Here is an 8,026-nt window from a genome sequence, read left to right on the forward strand (position 1 = left end):
CAGTAATTAAGAGCCCAGGATCTTGGTAAAAATCTCAGCTCTGTCACTTTCTACCCTTAAGGTGATAGGACAAGCTAATAATTACTTTGCACCCTCACTCTTCTCATCTCAAAAATAGAAATAATAATGAAAATAATAGTATTTGTTTCTATAATAATAGATATAATAATATAGAGATGGAGTATGAGAGAGTATGATAGAGAGTATAAGATAGAGTAAGAGATAAGAGAGATAGAAGTAGATAATAGTATAGAAGTAAGATAATAGAGATAATAGATATTATTTATTAATATAATATTTTATATACTATCTAATAATATATATTATTAATATAATAATATAATAATAATATAATAATAATAATATAGATATATCTATATAATAGATATATATATATAACATAATAGATCAGTTGTTGTGGAGAGAAACAAGGTAAGTATATAATGTGCTTAGCATGACCCTGGAAACAGAAAGCTTCCAATAACTCTAGGCAGTCATGTGGTTACCATTGTTATTACCATTTTATTACCAATAATACCAATACCAATTACCAATATTATTACCATTAATAATATTAATATTATTATGACTCCAGCTTATCTTCTACTTCCCATATTTAATCTGTTAACAAATCATTCAATATAAAATCTGATGTCTACCTTGGCCCAGATTTTGTCATCTTGACTGAAAATATATATGCCTGTTGGTTCCCAGTCTCATTCTTCTTCATCTCAAACTTTTGACCAAGCGTACATCGGAGGTAAGTATATGGCGAATACACTTGTTATTTACATTATCTGACAGTGTGAATATTTGCTTCCCAGAAGCCTGATATGGAAAACACATAGCACCGCTAAAAGCATTAAATAAAATAGAGTTGATATGGTTACACTAATCTGCACTTTCTAAATTTATTGATGGAGGCAAAGAAAATAGGCTGGTGTGGATTTCGTACAATTTTGGATCACACTAACCTAGATTCAAACAGTTCGTTCAGCTAAAAATATTGTTTCCTCCCATGAGGTTCCCAATTTTGCAGAGAAAGATGCCTCTGAGAAGTACATTACTTGATACAGTGAGTGGTCTTGCATTCTGGAGGAGAAATTACACAAGGACATCACCACCACATTCTCCAGAAGTAGAGATTCTTTGGCACTGAGTCCCAACCGACGTAGGGTCCCCTGAAGTACAGAACAAATGATACCAGACAGAGGGTGTCTTTGTGTGGTCAATGTTGACTTCCTTTTGTGGCCAGGCCCACTGAGTTGGGGGTGACAGAAGGCAAGAAAGAAACCAGACCCACAATTAACAGATGGCTGACCCAAGCCCAAGGGGGAAAGAAACCACCTCAGAAGCCTCACAGAAAATATTTGCTTGGGAGGCTCTTCCTTAGAAGGATGCTGAGGGTTGTTAAATGTATCCTGCTGTTAGGCAAGTGAGAATTTTACTGTTTCTTACACAGAAAGAAACACCAGGAAGAAAAGCCCTGCTCTTAAGAACAGTTCTTTTTTTTTTTTTTTACGTTCCCCCCACCCCAAGAACAGTTTTTTAATTATAAAAGTAGAAAACATGTTTTTTTCTAACACTTAACATTGAACTTCCTTCATCATCCCATAAGCAACCTTGCGGATGTCAGGTGGCAAGTCCTCAGGGTCACCTATACCCATCCCTGTCTGCTCCTCTTCAGCAGGGAGACATCTCAAGCCACATTTCATTTCTGTAGTGTGGAGGCAAGTGTCACACATTTTGTAGGTAATTCAGTAGATACCAGTGGGATTAATGTTTTAAAATGAAACCATCGGGGGCATCAAGATGGGCGTCTGCCAGCAGAGTTGTTCAGGTAGTCAAACCACATAGTCCATGAATAAGGTTCCCTGACAGAAGAGACAATCCTAAACTCAATGTATCAGAAGTTTTGAGCTCAGCAGGACTCCCATCTCACTCTTCTTCAATTTCACAGCGTTCTAAGGGCAGGAAATCACCAGATTTGCTGATTCATCAGGGTCCACCAGACACTGCAGAAATAATAAAAACATTACGTCAGAAATACAGAAGGAAACTTGTGTCTCGAGAAGAAATTGAATTTATCCAACGTGGAGGTCCAGAATAATCACTGACAGTGTGGCTGCTGTTTGTAATCAGACAAAAGAATGGTCTTTACAATAAAGGACTTCCAAAATGGCACATGAGAAATACACATTAAACAACTTGAATATTCTGTAAGAAAAAAAAAAGGAAATATAGAAGATTTAGATGGACCACTTGTATCTCCTAACATATGTATCTTGGTCAGCTTCTCCACAAACTTACCTATTTGCTTATATTCTTATTAAAGTATACATTTATAAAATTTTTAAAGAAATTATCAGCTCTGCTTTAACCATCATCCTTATTTAAATTTCACTGACCTTTATACCGAGGCCAAATACATTTTCATCTTTATACTTTGTTAAAGCCATCTATGTAAAGTTGGCAGAAAAACCTATGCTAACTTATAGTTAGTAATAGTCTCCACATGTATTTTATTTTTTTAACCCCAAATCTCAAGGCATTTTAGAAAGAAACATTTTTGCATCTTTTATTTTTAATGAAAAAATAAAATAATGATAAAAAATGCATGTCAATCTAGGGGTGCCTGGGTGGCTCACTCGGTTAAGTGCCCGACTTCAGCTTAGGTCATGATCTTGTGGTCCGTGAGTTCGAGCCCCGCGTTGAGCTCTGTGCTGACAGCTCAGAGCCTGGAGTCTGCTTCAGAATCTGTCTCCCTTTCTCTGCCCCTCCCCACCTCACACTCTGTCTCTGTCTCTCTCAAAAATAAATAAACATTAAAAAAATTTTTTTAAAAATGAATGCAATCTAAATAATAGCCAATAAAAAGTTAGCAAATTCTGGTAATTGATAAAAGAGTATACTATGCAGTCATTAAAATTATGATATAGCTTTACATTAACAGAACACTATCCTTGGAATTTTATTAAAAAAAGTAAAAGCAGTTTTAAAATATGTATAATACAATACTTGATTTTGTAAAAATATGTGTGGATGTATGTGTAAAAATATGTATGGATATGTTTGTGTTTGTAAATAGGAAAGTAATTAAAGGTATTTAACACTGGTTTTCTACCATGATGGGGAAGGGGGCACAGTACAACTGATTCTTGTTTTTATATTTTTTATATTCTTGTTTACTATATTTTCTGTTTTATAACAATGGAGAAGTATTACTTTATATACAGAAAAAATACAGCCAATTTAAAGAATATGTAGCAACAATCATTTTTTTTAAGTTTTTTAATGTTTATTTTTGAGAGAGAGAGAGCGCGCGCACAAGTGGGGGAGGGGCAGAGAGAGAAAGGGAGAAGAATTTGAAGCAGGCTCCAGGCTCGGAGCTGTCAGCACATCTCAGACTCGGGAAATCATGACCTGAGCCGAAGTCTGATGCTTAACCAACTGAGCCACCTAGGTGACCCAACAATCTTAAAATATTTTTGATTTACCCCATATCTCATGACCAATAATTATTTAAATTTTTTTCATGCAAGTTGTACTGGTTAGCTAATTTTTTTAATGTATTTATTTATTTTTGAGAAAGAGAGAGAGAGAGAGAGAATGAGCGGGAGAGGGGCAGAGAGAGAGGGAGACAGAGGATTCAAGATGGGCTCTCCGCTGACTGCCAAGAGTCTGATGTGGGACTCAAACTCACAAACTGTGAGATCATGACCTGATCCAAAGTCGGACGCTCAACCAACTGAGCCACCCGGGCGCCCCTGATAAGCTAATATTTTGAAACAAAGCACACCAAAATTCACTTCCTTAAAATGCTAATCTATTATTATTATAGCTGATGAATCTCTTTGACACCTGAGGATTGCCTGATCTAGGCTGAGTTTGGTTGATGTCACAGGTTGACTTGCATCCCCCCAAAAATGATATGTCAAAGTCCCAACACCTAGTTCCTCAGAATGTGACTGTATTTGGAGGAAAGGCTCTTTAAAGAAGTAACTAAGTTAAAATCAGGTCATTATGGTGGGCCTAATCGAGTATGATTGGTGTTCTTACAAAAGAGGAATGCCTCAAAAGAGAATGCTAGGTGAACATAAAGACAAGCTACAAGCCAAGAAGAGAAGCCTCAGAAGAAACCAAACCTACCAGACTTCTAGCCTTGATCTCGGACTTCCAGGCTTCAGGGCTGTGAAAAACCGAATTTCTGTTGTTGAAGCCCCCTAGTCTGTTACGGCAGTCCTGGAAAACTAACAGAGCTGATAAGAGCTGGGCTCCAGCTATAGGTTGGTTCGACTACTTTAGTGGGGGCAACCCACTTCCATGTGTCTAAATTCCTTTTTCTGGCACCTGGCTAGCCCTGGGCTTATCTTTCTCATGGGTGGCAGGAACACAAGAGAGAAGGTGGAAATATGCAAGATCCCTTGAGGCTTAACTTTGGAGCTAGCACGCTATCCCTTCTGCCTCATTCTATTGACCAAGGCAATTCACATGACCAAACCAAAAGTAGAGATCAAACACAACCTAAGTAATAGTCCATAAGAAGTATGCCTACTATGGGAGAGCACTGCCAAATGGCATGGCATAGAGGGAAAGTGGGGTGGGGAGGGGGAATTGGGGCAAATAATGAAATCTGTCATAATATCTTCGCTGGTCATATATATGTTTATATTGTCTTAGGTCACGTACTATATCTATATATTTCCACTTTTATTTAACGTTTTAATCTTATTCCCCACTTTTGCATCAGATTAATAATTTAAAATTGTATTGGATGCATAATACACCGTATTAAACCCACTCTTTTTTATCAATTGCGACGCCACAGGTACAGAGTCAATTGTAAAGTAGGTTGGTGAGGAACTAGAATAAAGAAAACCTAATTGAAAATTTGCTTCTAAAATCAGTCTATGAAGTTAACACATAAGTTAACCAATATAAAAGTTTAATTCAAATGGAAAGTTCAAAACAGCACAGTATAGTGTTTTGCACATAGCAAGCATTCAATATATATTTGTTGAATAGATTCTATGTAAATTTATTTTGAATGTGAGGACTGTAGCTAAAACAACGCATTAAAATTTTGAGAAATCTCATTTGGTAAATGAAGGAAAACAACAAAAAAACATATGGAAAATACTGATGACAATATTAACTGCAAAATATTACAACCTGATATCCACCATCAACTTTCTGGTTAGAAATATGTGGAAGCATTTTATGGACCTGCTAAAACTTTTTATTCACTTGGGTGGAAGATTGGCTAAAATTTAGCAGTCCTGAGAATAATTTTTTTTAACTATGATCCTGTCTTGTACTCCCACGTTTATACAAAAGGAATGCAAGAAGTTATCGGAGAATTTTGTTTTCTGAAGAGTGATAAGCCTCGTTTTTCTAAAAGGATCAAAGAATGACAAAACTTTATTGAAGTTTCCTTTCTAAGAGAAAGTAAATCTTGGCTCCAAGTTCATTTTCCAAATCAGGAAGCAGAAAATTTTTTCAGGAAAATATTGAACTTGAGAAGTAGAAAAAAAGTTTTTCCACCGGCTAATTATTTTTATAATTTGGTTCTAAAAACGTTACCACTATATGTATTCCTAAAAAAGATTTTAGTGTCTTATGTAATCAGTAATGCAGTCACGTAAAAAGCATGTGGAAATTGCAGAGCTAAATAGCAGACATATATTAATTACATTCAGTACATGCCCATACTCTAGGGATAGCTAAATGTGTGTATAGTACTCCTTTGTCTCCTCTTCGAAACCCTTCTAGAGCTCTGTTATGAATTATATTGTTTAAATATGTCCACATTCAGTTTCAGGAGAGTTATTCCCAAGTCAGTTTCAAACTGAACACATGTTGCATCTGTTTTCTGTTTGTGAATACTGAATGCTTGGCACTTTAATTGGGATATTTTTCTTTGGAATGAAATAATTTCAAATATTCGCTTAATCAAAACATCAGCTTCCCTTTCTAGTTTCCATCATGGATTGTTGGTAGGTTTCCCAGACCTGGTCTCCTGTGCAGGGGAGGACCTACCTCCCCATGGTGTGCAACAGGCAAAGAGGGAAGTCAGGCAATAACCGGACCATTAGCTCATTCCTTCTCCATATCCTGCTCCTCTCTAGATGCTACTTGACTTGAGGGTACATATTCAAATACTCTAGAAAGTTATAACTGTCTCACCTTCTTCTGATAATTTATAATCTTTTTTCTTTGAAAGTGTTAATGGCAGCAGAAACATTTTTTCCATAGGTGAAGTTTCCATGAAGCCACTGGACCCTCACAGCTCCCTCCCCTGCCAGATTCAAATAAGGGCTTTTGGGGCCCTTGATCTTTGGGATACATGCATGTAAGAGAAATTAGCCTGGCAGCAGGAATATAGCAGGGCTAGGCGGATCGAAGCAGAAAGAGACTGCCGGGAAGGAAGACAAACTAAGGAGGCTGTTGCTGTGGTGCATGGTGAAAATAAGGAAGGTCATTGAAGTAGAATTAAAATGTGCTACTGGGGAAAGCATGTACTTCAAAGACTTAAATCAAAGCTCAATCACTTATGAGTCCATTGACCCTGATCAAGGTACCCAATCTCTCTACACCTCAGTGTCTCTACTTAGAAAACAGAGGCGAAATTAACATCCATAATTTTTCAAAAACTAAATGATAAAGGTTTTTAAATGCCTAGTATTTAATAGAAGCTCAATGTTAATATATGATTTTATTTATTTATTTATTTATTTATTTATTTATTGTGAGAGAGAGAGAGAGAGAGAGTGCAGGTTGGGGAGAAGGGTAGAGGAAGAGAGAGAGAATCTTGAGGCTCCTTGCCCATCATGGAGCCTGACGTGGGGCACGATCTCACCATCGTGAATGAGATCATGACCTGAGCCTAAATCAGGAGTCGGATGCCTAACCAACCGAGCCACACAGGTGCCACAGCCAGCCAGGTGCCACCCAGCCGTACGTTAAAATAATATATGATTTTAAATGGACACATTCGAAAAATATTATGATGGAAGAAACAAATCAATGCCAGTGGGCTGAATACAGGAGATGAAAAAGAAAGATATTCAAAGATGAGAAGGTGTCTAGCCCATTGACACATATTTCTCTACTTTATGGACCATGGGACACTTTTTTTCCATGAGGAATCTCCGAGGACACTAGTTAGAGAAGTGTGAACATGGTACCTCTGTTTGGGAGATCAACAAGCACAGCTTCACATTCAAGGTTCCAGTCAGGTGCTCCTGCAAATACATTTGTCAACATTTAATCTAAAAGCTTCCCCAAACTATTTGAGAAAGGAACATGCTTCTTATTTTATCAACTATGCATATACCATGGAACTAGTGTTTTGCAAAACAGACTATGGGAGACACAGGTTTAGATTTTGATCCTGTGCTTTGTTCTGGGTTTTCAGCTTGTTCTAAGGGAGATTCAGATTGACTAACCATAGGGCAATCCCCGAAGATTGCTCTGGAACCTCTCCGAAGGGCAGGTCAGTAACCCGCCATTTCCTTTTGTTCTGTGGCAAGTCTTCATCGGGCCCGCCCCACAACAGGTTCTAGATCTTCAGCACGTGTCCTTCTGGATTTCTTTAAGATTCTAGTCGAAAATAAAACACCGGGAATCTCAAAGTTTGCTTCTTTGTGGGGACTTTTTTTTTTACCTCGAGCTTTCCCTCCGTTATCTGAAAGTTATAAAATGTTAACAATGTAACCTGCTTTTCCCTCACGAATTAATATATCTAAATATATTTCTATGTCAACAATATAGTTTTACACCATCATGTTTATGGAATAATTAATATTCCAGTGAGTTAATAAACTATAATTCCTTACAGAAATTTGCAAGACTAACTATTTAGGTTGTTACTATAAACGATACTAAAATGAACATCTGGGAACTAAGTCTTTTATGTTTGCCAATGATTTTTTTTTTTTTAATCAGCCTCAAAAACACTATAAAAATTTACAGTTCCACACATTATTCACGTTTCCAAGCACCATTCTCTCTTGGAGAGAATGAC

At 37.0% G+C, this 8,026-nt stretch overlaps 1 pseudogene; it reads left to right on the forward strand.

Annotated features, from left to right (window-relative positions):
- Nucleotides 1-1,774: 1,774 nt before the first annotated feature.
- LOC115514313 lies at nucleotides 1,775-2,146 on the forward strand (annotated as a pseudogene).
- Nucleotides 2,147-8,026: the final 5,880 nt, after the last annotated feature.

Source organism: Lynx canadensis, chromosome B2, assembly GCF_007474595.2.
Source record: "Lynx canadensis isolate LIC74 chromosome B2, mLynCan4.pri.v2, whole genome shotgun sequence".
Taxonomy (NCBI): Eukaryota; Metazoa; Chordata; class Mammalia; order Carnivora; family Felidae; genus Lynx; species Lynx canadensis.